The sequence below is a fragment of the Rhagoletis pomonella genome, unplaced genomic scaffold (genome assembly GCF_013731165.1).
Source record: "Rhagoletis pomonella isolate Grant_MI unplaced genomic scaffold, Rhpom_1.0 Rhpom_scaffold_00012, whole genome shotgun sequence".
NCBI lineage: Eukaryota > Metazoa > Arthropoda > Insecta > Diptera > Tephritidae > Rhagoletis > Rhagoletis pomonella.
Window position 1 is genome coordinate 20,223,014 of NW_023458566.1, and position 13,250 is coordinate 20,236,263.

The following is a 13,250-nucleotide window of genomic DNA, read 5'->3' on the forward strand; positions in this document are numbered from 1 at the left end:
AATTCTTTTAATGGTTCGCCGGTTTTTTTGTTGTTGCGTGGAACGAGAAGCAGTCAGTAGAGATTTTTGGATCCTCTTCATTCCCTGCTTCCTTTTGAGTTAGAAAGTTAGTATTCTGCGTCACTCCCCTCACTTCCACTATGTAAAATATGTATTCGACCTCCTCTTGCTGCTGGTTTCCACTGCTATTTGCCGCCTTGGATTGGGCTCTTCTAAACTATCCCCTCCGATGTTAAGCCCTTTACGAAATTCTCATAACTTTGACTCGAGCAGCTGTCTCGTTTTCTTCTTTCCATAATGCAAGCAAGTCCAGTTGTAAGTCATTGTCTGTTGTTAGCCAAGTGAAGTAGTCGGCGTTGACTCTTTGAGTGCACAAAAGCTTGAAGATGCCATTATGGCACAATGAAGACGACGCATTGGCCGTCGCTGCAGGCATGTTTGCAACACCCCGAGCGCAACGAGAACGGCTGCAGTGTGTCTCAGTGCTTGGGCGCTACTATTCTAAGTTGGTCTGCATGGATTTTATGGCGGCAAATCAAGTTGAGCCAACATTTAAAATAGCAAAATTAATTGAATGCATGTCGAAGTTGGCGAATCTTCGCATGTACATATGTCGTTGGTTGGCTGATTGGTTGAGTGCAATGCTGAGTGTGTTAGCTTTTTTTTGCTAATTTCTTACATATTTTCTATTCTTCATTATCACACTCTGTTACTTCATGCATGCACATTAGACTGCGCCTTAATTGTATCGAAAAAATTTGTTGTTAAGCTACACTCCGAGACTTCCCCTAGAAATGTACGTTTGGCCATAAAAACGTACCCTCCGAAAAATTTTCAAAATCGGATAAGATGTGCCTCAAAGGCCCTAAAGTTCAGCATTTTCATAAAATTTTTCACAAAGTGGTCCAAATTGCCACTGAATATAAATATGAAAAAAATTGTATCTCCTTAAATTTTCAAGATACATATATGCTTTTTTACGGAAACTCAGTTTCTATAATTTTGAAAAGCAGAACAGTTTCTTCATAAGTAGCAAAGCCAAAAGATTTATTACATTTACATAAAAACTTAATCGAAATAGGTGAATGTGATAGTTTAGCGGCCTTTTAAGTATCATTTTCGGAACCAGTACGTCAAAACTTTTAAAACTACTCTGGTCTTACTCCTGCTGCCTTTATCCTACTTTTCAGTATCGTTCTTTAAATTTATTCAGTATAGTGAATGTATTTTAAAATTTAGTGATTTTTCTATCTGAATTTCGTTATAAGTACTTTTTTATTTTTTAATTTAATCTTTTTAACGACGCTGACTCAGGATATTTTTACATATTAACCAATTAACATTTTCAAATCAAGTGTCTATATTCAGTACTTTATTAACTTCAAGAAAATATATAAAATATATAAAATAAAAAATTTTTAAAGAATGGAAAAAGTTTAATTTTTGCCTAGTTAAAATTAACTTCTCAAAACCTAGAAAATTGTAATTTGACATCTGAAAACAAAACTACATCGAGTGCGACTAAAACATACTAAATTTCCCATTAACTTATAGGCAATTTTGACCAATTTGTGAAAAATTCGATGAATTTGTTGAGCATTAGGGCCTTTCAGGCACGTCTTTCCCTTATCCGAATTTGGCTAATTTTTTCACATGGCACGTTTTTATAACCAAATGATCCTTTCTAGACGGACTCTTGCTTTGTAGGACAAAGTTGCAAAATAAGGCTCAGTCTAATGTACATACAATGCCTGGTAGAATTAAAGCAGGAGTACTATTTCAAAGAGTTTAGTAGTCAAAATGCAGAAATTCATATTTATATCAGACGAGTTATGTTTGTCAACTTAGCAGACAACGAAACATTTGTGGGACTAAGAATTCTTCTATTCATATATAAATATATACAACTGTAACGCATTTTGTTTAAGTAATTGAATTTAATACACATACATACATATTTATAAAACCATGTTATTTTAAATTAGGCCTTCCCATGTTGCATAGACTCTGTAGAACCCCAAGCATTAGATGTTCATAGGCCGAGTTAATTATTAAAGCATTGAAAGGATTTAAATGTTTGTACATATGTATGCATATATATGTATATATATGTAAATATGAACGTTAACACCCAATTTGCCAAACGGCTTCGTAACGACGTCGTTTCCGACTCGGTCTGGTGAACTCGCCGTTGGATGCAAAAAGCATAGTTCGCCGCAAAAAAACGATCTAATAGCGAAAAACCTTATAAATCCAATTTCACATTGTGAGCAATGTTTAAAAAAGGAATCAGCAAGCATTTCTAAAAATTTCAAACTTTTCAATCTGAATTAAAAGAAAAAATACAAAGCAGTTTTGTAGCCGAAAAACGACTTCGTTTCGACGTCGTTTCGAAATCGTCTACGCTCTGTGCAAACGTAAGTAAATAGCAAGTACTACACACTCTGCCATGTATGTATATGTAAGTGTCTTCATTAAAAATTTAATAAGCGAAACACTTGCTGATGACACAGCTAAAACAACACCAACAGTGTGTGAGTAGTGACACCAGCTGTTCGGCTTTGGGGCATAAATTGCTACATCAAATGTTCTAATCAACATTTGCATATTTTGCATGTTTGCCCAAGCCGGATTAAGTCAAATAAGCAGGGTCTCTATGACGGTCTGGGTGTTTTGTGTAATCCATAGCTGGGCACACCAACACAGTCTCATTTTGTCATGGTATTAGTGCGTCGCGCTCAGTTATGGTTGCCGCATTTTTTATAAATGTACTAAAAGTGGTATTTTTCATGCATGGGTATTTTGGCCTATTTTGCTTATACCTATAGTGTAATAATGAACCTTGGAAGTTTTTAGTAACTAATATTATTAGTTTATACAACCTTTTGCATAAGAAAAATTTAGTACTTGTATAATTTAAAAAAACTTAAATTAGGTAAACTCATTTGTATAATACCTGGGCTCCGTTTTATTAGAACAAATTCTTTTATATGCTGACCGGCCAGATGGTTACGGTGTTTAGGTCTTATTGCATAAGTTTGGACCACGTCAACCGATTTCGATAATTCTTTTTGCATCGGAAAGGTAGTGTCTCAGAGGTGGTCCCATACTAATCTGGTTAAGATCCGATCAGTGGATCGTGAGATATATATATATATATTTTTTTTTTATATGAGAGTTGAAGTCGGTTTTTTTCTTGCTAAAAATTACTTGTTTCATATAAGTAGGTATTTAGTCTTAAAAATAGAGTATAACTTATAAATATTATTCATTAAGTATTTTTGGGCATAAACCAGCATTTACATTTCTCTATCGATTTCTTTTGATAAAAAAAATATTATAAAATAAAGTATGCAATGTGTGCCCTAGTGCGTCGCGCTGAGAAGCACTTTTCTATAATTGCACTGAGTGGAGCGTTTTTTTCATTTGTTTATGGTTAATGGTCGTATTACCACACAACAAGCATTGGGCATTATTAGCTTTTTTTAAAACCAAAAACTGTAATTGGCACTCATACTCAGACATTTTGGGCATTGTTACATATATAGGTGGCAACCACGCGCTAAAATTACGAATAAAAATATTCAACGGCGAAGCATAGTGTTACTCTCATGAAATCTGAAAGCAGACTGAATTGAAATTCGCTGCGTCGTTTCTGTATACGTATAAGCGCTGCGACGCAGACGCTACTCGCGAGTAGCGTTTTGCCCAGCTATGGTGTAATCAAATATAATTAAATAGTTGAAGGTGAAGCAAATGCTACTAGTACTATTGTACGAGTACAGATATACAGATGTCCATATCTAAGCATATTGACTTTTTTATTGTTTGAGAAGAAAAATAATAAGAAGAGCAAGAAGAAGAAGAAAAACTGAAATTGCAAAAAAAAAAACAACTATCGCTGCAGAAGAATCGTAGAATTTGCAACAATTTTGAGTTTTGAAGTTTAGTACTGCATTTTATATATTGGCCGTGTTTTATTTGTTCAGAAATTTAAGCTATTAGCTTATTTTGTATGGAGGACTTACCCAACATAATTATATTGGCTTATGAAAAGCTATCTTGGCTTGTATATTGAACAAGAGGCATTGCCATTCAGCATCGGAAATTTTCTCCTTCAGCCAATCAGAAAGAGGCAAACACTTAGTTTGACACTATTTGCAGTCAAAATTAGGCTAACATAGGAAATAAGGTAATTTCGTTTTATTTGACCAAGATTTAGGTATTTGCTTGTGATGGTTGAATAAAACATGCCTATTATAAGCTTAGTATCCAGCTCTAAAGAAAAATCTCGAGAAAAAATTTTATTCTTTCTACCACTTGAAAAAGTACTTAGACGTTGCTGTGAATTTTCTCGAAGAAATACATTTTTGGCGATCGACTGTGGATTTTTTTTTTTTTTATTTCCCTTTGATGCAATCATAGCTCTGACTATATTTCTTTTCTTATTTTAAAAAATTTGTTATTATTTTTTAATGAAAATATAGCTTACTATCTAAACCAGACCAGGTAAATTAAAATTTGAAACTTTATGGAGCATAAACATTCGACGAATTTTAATAAATGTTCATCAAAATTTGAAACTTTTTAATCCGATTTTTTTTTTTAATTTTTTGTTCGCGAAAGTATGCTCGATTTTTTTTACGTATAAAAAAAATGAGCAACACCTTCCACAAAAAAAAAAAAATCAACGGTAATGCTGAATTTTGCTAATTTTTGTACAACGTTTTGTATCTCCTCACAATTCTGTCACACCAAAAAAAGATAAGTAGAGTAGGAGTGCTTTTGACTACAAATGGACTGTCGCAGCTTTGTAACTTAACCTAAAATATGTATCTACTTTAAATTAAAATGTTTTTAACTTTTGAAAAAGGGTGTTAAAACGCATGCCGGTAACAGGAGCTTAGAAGCTAATTTGATTTAAATCTAGCATTTGGACGCTAACGTTTCGATTTTTTTCCATTTTGCTCAATCCTTGTTCATCTAAATATTTCGACATTCTAGAGTCCAAAATCAGCAATAAACCAAAAGCAACTTTTTTACACTAACCTGTGGGCCAACTCTCGTTCTATGAAATGGTGAAGTGAAAATAAAAAATTCAATGCCAGTAAAAAAAAAATTTTTTGACTTTAACAGCCGGTTTCACCAGCAATTTAAATGAAAAATGATTTTTTATTTTCTGTCAATTTCCATATAAAATTAAAAAAATTTAAATCATTTTTCACTTAAATTGCTTTCCTGAAATGGGCTGTAAGATTTCATTCCCGATAATTAAAGGCTTTTTATCAACATGTAGCAAGTAATTATTTGGTAAATAATTGTGAATTAATGGCAATGATGATCTTTATCACAAGATTATGGTTCTAGGAGAAAATTCAAACTTTTCTTTTTCATAGCCACAAAACTTTGTAAAAAAAGTTTTCACAATCAAACATTTTTGAGAAATTAATTTAGATCTATTTAAAAGCAGGATCATCATTTATTTAAATGATGAAAATGTTTTCACAGAACAACAATTGGCCCCCTGATGCATACAAAATTTGTTACAATTTTACGGTTTCTTTACTTTTTACTGCATTATCGGTAGTCTTTCTTCAAACTAACTAGAACTAGCGACCAATTAATGGCCGCTGCAGGCGAGTGGTTAGACACTCCCTAGGTTCTTAGACTTGGAGATCGATCCTGATCCGAGAACACATCTAAAATTTGAACAAGTTTGAATAACAGCGGCAATGGCAAACCTCCATTCAACCATTTGCCGTTTGGAGGGGACGTTAAATTACAGGCCCCTTTATTTGTTTCATAACATCAGCATGCGTATTACGACTTAGAGTAATTCAGATGCAAATGGTACTTACTTTGAATTTAGTTAATAAATGGGTCTTCACGGCGTATACGTAATCCCGCTTGGAATACATATTCTGTACAAAATTAAACGATGCGAGCGCACAAAAGACCGTCTAAGCAGCTACAGTTTTGCAAATGGAAATGGAAATGTGAAATGTGTATTTAAATTCAAGCAGGAAATTGCACATTTCATACACTTTATGCTAATATTTTTGCATATTTCACGTTGCAGCAAAAATGACCGAGCGAGACTTTTATTGCATACGCACGCCCGGCTTGCTGCCTAGGCACCTGGGCATCGAGCGCGAGTCTGTGAGTGTGTGTGTTTGTGTTTTTTATTTTGCAACCGCTTAAATTATTCATACACCCATAACTGTATGTATGTATGTATGTATGTATGTAGTTGTGCATGTAAGTTTATTTGTAGGCAAAGTTGCCTTATTATTCTGCCGCTTATTGGTCGCCTTTTTTGCGTCGAAGAATTAAGAAAAGAGGTGGCCGGCCGGCCTGCGTTTACTAGCAGCGCCACCATTTACCGCTACTCGACAGTAGCGCAGCCCTTTTGCTACAAAGTGTTTCCGGTTTTGCATAATTCCGCACACTTTGTGTAATGATTATTATTATTCTTGTACTGCGCGGCGAGTATTGCAAACCAAATAACGAATCAAATAACGAAAAACGTGAAAAAAGAGGCGAAGCAGTTGCGCAGGAGTGCGGTGCGTGCGGTGCGCGCGGTGTGTGTGTGTGCTTAAAGCAGTAGTTTTAGCTTTTTGACACGTTTCGCAGCTTAAGCGAAAGGCAGCGGCAGCACTTGCAAAAGTTTTCCACGCCTTTGCTGCTTTTTGCCGCTTTGTTGTTCGGTTAGAAGTGATTAAGGTGAGTGAGTATCTTCTGTGTGCGCCAGCAAGCGATGTAATGCGTTGTTTTTGAATGGCGATGGATGTTGTTGCACGTAGAGTTTTTCAAACTCCAAAAAAAAAAAAAAAATAAATAAAAATAAAAAAAAATGTTTCACTTAGCTTGCGCGCCCAAAAAACTTCAGAGCAAATGTGTAGCTTTTTACTGCATTATTTGGCTGCTGAAATGGGCGTGTGGCAGCATTGCATTCGCATCTTTAGCCTCGCTACATTGTTGCACGTTTTATGGGTTTTATCGTTGTGCGTTAGCGGCGCTGCATACTTATTTGCAACTTCAATTTACATAACTCTCGCGCTTAAATAGTTAGTGTTGTTTTAAGGTTTGTAGCAAACTTTTTAATGCATTGCTGTTGACTTACTGCCTTAAAAAACGCGTTGCACAAACATTTATATATACATACATAGCCACATACGTTTGTATGTACCTCAACTATTGCGCTAACAAGTACTTTATTATTTATGTGTAAATGTAAAAAAAAAAATTTCAAAAAAAAACGAAAAAGTTCTAAAACTCCACGTTTTGCCGTAACTTAGTCGTAGTACCTCCACCGCTTTTGCCGCTTTGAAGTCTCTGTGTGAGTAGCGGATACATTTTATTGCTTCTATTTAGTTATTTGCATTTGAATTTGTTTTTAAGCTTTTCTCTTCGATGCTAGGTACTGCGTCCAGTTTCCGGAGCTTATGACACACATGCAAACATACATACATTTTAGTGTTGTTTGTTGGTATTTTACTTATTTTAGTGTTGACATTTTGCTGTAACTGTGCACTGTATACAATTGCAGCAAGGCAAATATTTTAGCACTGTTGGCATTAAAGAAAGGACTTTTTACATGTGTTGGCAGATACTGAATATCCTAGAAGCGCACACATACATATGTACATACATACGTTCACAAGTGGAGTTTAAGTGGGAATTTTCACAGAGAGATTGTTCAATTCCTACCTGCTGGTTTTCTTTTTTAGTCGTTGTCACAGTCATGCGACCATAGCAACCGTTCAAGGACTCCACAATTCGCCTTACAACAACGCCTTAGAACAACAAGATGAACTTTGTTCTCAGATGCTTATAGTACTTCTCGGGAAGCAAATTGTTTAACAATCCCTCATTTCCTAGAGTGACTTTGGTAGGTAGCTCGCACTTTGTTGCGCTCTCCTGTGTGTGTTTACAAATGTTTTTGCATTTTTTTTATTATTAGATGCAGATGCTTTTGAGGCATTAAAAGATTAGCTTTACCGTTGTAAAGTTAACGTTGCACAAACGTAATTTATTTGCGCTTCCTTGTGGTTGCATCGTTGCAAGTTGTAAGCCTCATGCCGGCACTTTATTGTTGGCAAGTCGAGGATTCATGCGCAGTGAAAGGCTACTTGTAGGTTTATTAGTAAAAATAAGCTGGGGAAATTGTTATAAATTTTATACAAGTCCAGAAGCTTGAATCAGAAACTTAAATCGACGACACATTTTCGGATTGTAAGTAATTAATTTTTTTAAGTGAGACCCACGATTTGCAAATTTCCTGAGATACTAGGAGTAATTTTGAAATCAGTTAGGAACTAGCTTTTGGGAACTTTTTTACAAAAATAATCCATTTTAAATGCTAAAATTTTGCAAAAGTAACTAAAGCGAAAAACGCATAGAATTAGAGAGAGAATTGTTTTCTCACTGACTAGGCTTAGAATTTGAAGGTGGTACATTTTTTAAACCGCAAATATTTTCCTCTATTCCAGTTATCTATACTGTCGCTGTGCTCTGGAGCCCAAGAAAGCCTATTCAGGAGGTATTCCTGGGCAACCGAGAATGAGATCAGTTTTGATCAGACCATTGGCCATTTCGGTCCAAAGTTATGCGGTAAGATACATAAACAAAAAAAAAAAAATAAAAAAATAAAAAATATTCCGACGAACTAATAATCGTCTCCTTTTTTTTAAAGTCGGTTAAAAATGACATCAGTAGCAATAAAATTTTTGTTAACTTCAAGTTCAGCTGATGTGGATGTAAAATCAGTCTTACTTACAGCCACACTCAGCATATTTTATATGAAGAAAGAGGTGCGGGTAGAAATAATTAGGATGCACCGACCTCCATAAAACAAAAAAATTTGTATTACTTTTTCATCGATATTATACAATCTATTAAATTTTAAGACTTCAGCTAAAATATTTTGGAAAGATATTAAGATTTACCGTGAACTGGAGCCATTTCAAAATACCTCCAAAAATAAAGTTTTTTATAAATAAAATTAATATTTAAAGATATGTTTTTTTTTTAAATCACCACAGATGATAGAAGAACTTAAGCTTAATAGTTCTGCGTAAAAATGTTTAAAAATTTGTATCACCGGAAACAAACTAATGCAATTTTTGGAGGCATTTTCGATTCGGTTCAGCTCACGTTATTCTTAGTATTTTTTCGAAATTTTTTTCACGGAAGTCTTAAAATATAATAAATTTTATAATTCCGATGTAAAAACTGCAACTTTTTTGCTGATGCACCCTAATGTAAATATGTATGTAAGCATCAATCAGTTTCCAATTCCATTAATTAATTTATTTGAGAATGACATCATCTGAGGAGATGATTATAGTTGAAGCACAACAATCTATTCAACGGTGCGCAAAAATATGTATGTATGTATGTATGTATGCACATTTCGTATAGAAATAGAATAGAAGACATTTACCAAAAATAGCAAAGTTGGCATTAAATGAAAATGGAGATTTCATTGTCGTCGACGAGTGCGAGAAGCATAACATTTATGTAGGTGAATATGCACATATGTACATACATACATATGTACTAGGCTTGAATAGTTCTTGAACTAAATGAACTAAAGAACTAGTTCATCTCAATTATTTGTATGTATTTTATTTATACGAAAACATATTTATGTACATTTTTTATGTATGTAAATTCAAGTTACCAAAATTTTTCTTTTGTATGTGTTATGTATGATAGTAAAAATAACCGACCTTTGTTTAAAATAACATATCTACACCTGAGTGGAAGATCGACCTATGTATGTATCTGGGCAACCAGTTCGAAAGCGCCCTATCTCAAAAAACTTTTCAAGAACGTCCTATTTTAGAATTTGATTGAAAAATACCCTATCTAAGAATAGTTGAAGAATGCCCTACCTCTGAATTTGGTTTACGAACGACCTATCCCAACTGAAAATATGTTGAGATAGGGCGTTTTCGAATCGGCGGCTGAGATAGGCCATTTTTGAGCCGAGTTCTCTTCCACTCAGTTGTCGATATGTATGTATGTATTCGCCAATTGAACTAAATGAACTATATGAACTAAAGAATTAGTAATGTGAATTAGTAATGTGAACGAACTAAAAGTGAACGGTTCACTCAAAAGAACTAAAGTGCCCAACTCTAATATGTACACATCAGCAAGTGATAATTGGAAGAGCAGTAATGTTATTATTTGTTCATATGTATACAACTCACCGACAATGGGCAGTAAGTAGCATATGGGATATTAAATAAGAGAAGGCCAATAATACTTAGATAAGTCAAATATGTATTACTTATATTTTCGGACAACAAAAAATGCTTAATGCTACTTAAACTGCCATCAACAATAGAGGAATTTAATGAAGCACTGTAATGAGCTGTTCTGCCTTTATAAGAAGCAAATAAATATTTAAACATGGAAAATCTAGTAAAATAACCCAATTAAAATATTTCAAATAGTTATTATGTACATACATACATACTTACATCCATACATGCATATCTGTGTTCGTATGGAAAAGTAGCTTATGTCGAAAGGCTGGCTTTAGTATAATGCGGCAATCCCTTTATTTTTTAAACGGCAAGGAATTTTTTGATGAGACTTAATAAGAATATTGACTTGCTAGTATCGGAACTATTTCTTCCACGTTTATTTGCCAAAAGTTGTTCAACGGCTTAGCGCCAGTGAGTCATTCGCAATCGTATGCTGCGAATGCTGATTTATACTAAAGCCAGCCTTTCGACATAAGCTGCTTTTCCATTTGAACAAAGATATGTTTGTACTCGTAAAAGTAAATATGGGCCAAAAGCAAAGTGACTCTCAAAGCTCAATAAGACGGAATTGAAACGAACGACAGCTGCTTTATTCTTAGAATTTCTGGGCGGATGCCTCATTATTCGAAGAACTACTGGCTGACAAAGCATTTTGTATCAAATATTCGTAAACAATGAGTGACTTAAAGAATGCTAGAAATAATATTATACAAATGCTATGCAGGAATATGATGTACATGCATTTATTTATGTATTTACATATGACCGTACGTAAATATGTATGTCTGTATGTATGTATGTATGATGCATTTATTTAATCATGAGAAAAGCACAATAATACATATCCTTGAGTACTGAGAAAAATTTATTTATGTAAACATTCATTAGTTATGTACATATGTATGCACTACCATATATGAACTTATAACAAGATACAATTTGGAAACTCACTGATTGGATCCCATATATAGGTTCTAGCATAGCTAGTTACTCCCGCAGCGGTTTGAAGGATGAAGATATCAACATTTTGTTCTTTCCAATTATTTTCTTTACCTTTTCCCCTTAGGCCAGTATGGCCACTATAGTGTTATCAGATTTGTGTATGTCACTTGAACTTTTCAAGAATTATATACCACTTCTACGAAAAAAGTGTTTTTCCCCTTACAAAATACATTGACAACTTCGTAGGCCTTGGGGCAGTTCTAAATACCACTTTTTTTTAACAAAAAAATACATGTAGTTTAAATTTTTTTCACATCCTTAATGCGAATTATTTATATAAGAACAAACCCTGTGGAACTTTTCCAAAGAGAACAACAAAATGCGAACAATACTTTCGGAAACATTTATAAGTGAACGAAATGTGTAGAAAAGTCTCCGCAACTTTTTGGAATAGAATTAAATGGGGACACAAGTCTAAGGAACTTTTTCTCGAAGAACAATTTGGGAACTAAAGTCTCAGGAACTTTCTGACAGAACGAAGCGGAAACAAATCTTCTCTGAACTATTCGTGTAGAATGGAGGTGAGCTTTCATTAGATTGAAAATTTAGAATAGTAAAACTAATCAAAAAAGGACTGAAAGATATTTATGCAAATTAAGTCAACGAAAAATTTACGACACGAACTTTTCTTGCACAAAAAAACATTAAATTTTGTTCTATAAATGGAGAGTTTACCCTAATGATAAACGATCTTCGGGATCAAATGACTCAGACTTACTCTGTCTTAGAATTAGCAGGTTCTCACTGAAACGATTTTTCATCCAAACACACAGCCTACCCTCTCATTCTTAACGTGAAGTTTTCAAAAAATTTGTTCTCGTTTTGTTCTCTAGCAGAACGTTCCCCAGACTTTTGTTCTTATTTGATCCTCCGCGACAACGATCTCGTTACTTTCGTTCTCACTATGTTCTTTACGTAAACGTTCGCAAATATTTAGCTCTCATTTTGTTCCCGTTCAAACTTCTTCTCTATACTTTTGTTCCCCTTTGGTTTTTTTGTGGGAACGTTCTTGACATTACAATTTGTTCCCATGCAGAACTAAATAAAACTGGAACGCGTTCCCGGTCCCTGGAAAAAATTTAATGAAACATTAAACAAAAAAAAATTTGGCAAAAACCAACCAAAGTTCTTGCTACTTCAAACTTGCACTATTATACTAGAATTGAATGGGCTATAAGATTGTTTGTTTTTATTTGTGTTATTTAGAAGTTTATGAAAAAAAAATAGCGGAAAAAATTTTTTTTATTGAAAATTCTTATTTCTGCGAGCGCTAACTGAAAAGTGAAAAGGGGGGCTGAAACGTTGTCGTTTTATTTGACGCAGTCTAATATACATATACATATGTATGTATGTATGTATGTTTCAATAATGTTCGTATACTATTGCGTTAAGAGAACGATTACAATTCTATTCGAAACTATTTCGATGATAAAGATTACTGAGATATTTTTTTGAAATATCAACTTTGGTATAAATTAAAGATTTTTGTTGAAAATCAGGTTGAAAATCGCTCATTGTAATTAATATATTTAAAATATGTTTATTCTTTTGATAATATTAAATAATTTAAAACTTTGTATTACAATATTCTGAATAAAATCCATCAAAAATAGCTTTTAAATATACATATAATTCAACCTGCATATCTGCCCTTTTTTCCTCATTTCTTTTTATCGTTTTGCAATTCATTATCCCAAGTACCCGAATTTCGATTATCAGTGAGCAATCTTATTTTGTATTCCAAAATGGTTTTTAATACCTCTAATGATTGTTTTATTGCCAATTCAAGACCTAAATTGTTCACGGAATTAATGCGTCTACAATCTGAGTATGTATGTATGTACACTTGCATGTTGTTCTGCATTCTTAAGTAAAATGTTAACGGCTATGATAACCCAGCTAAAATGCTGTAAACATTCAATTGATGCCTGGCTACGCGCGCTGAGTGCATCAAAAATTCCAATTCAT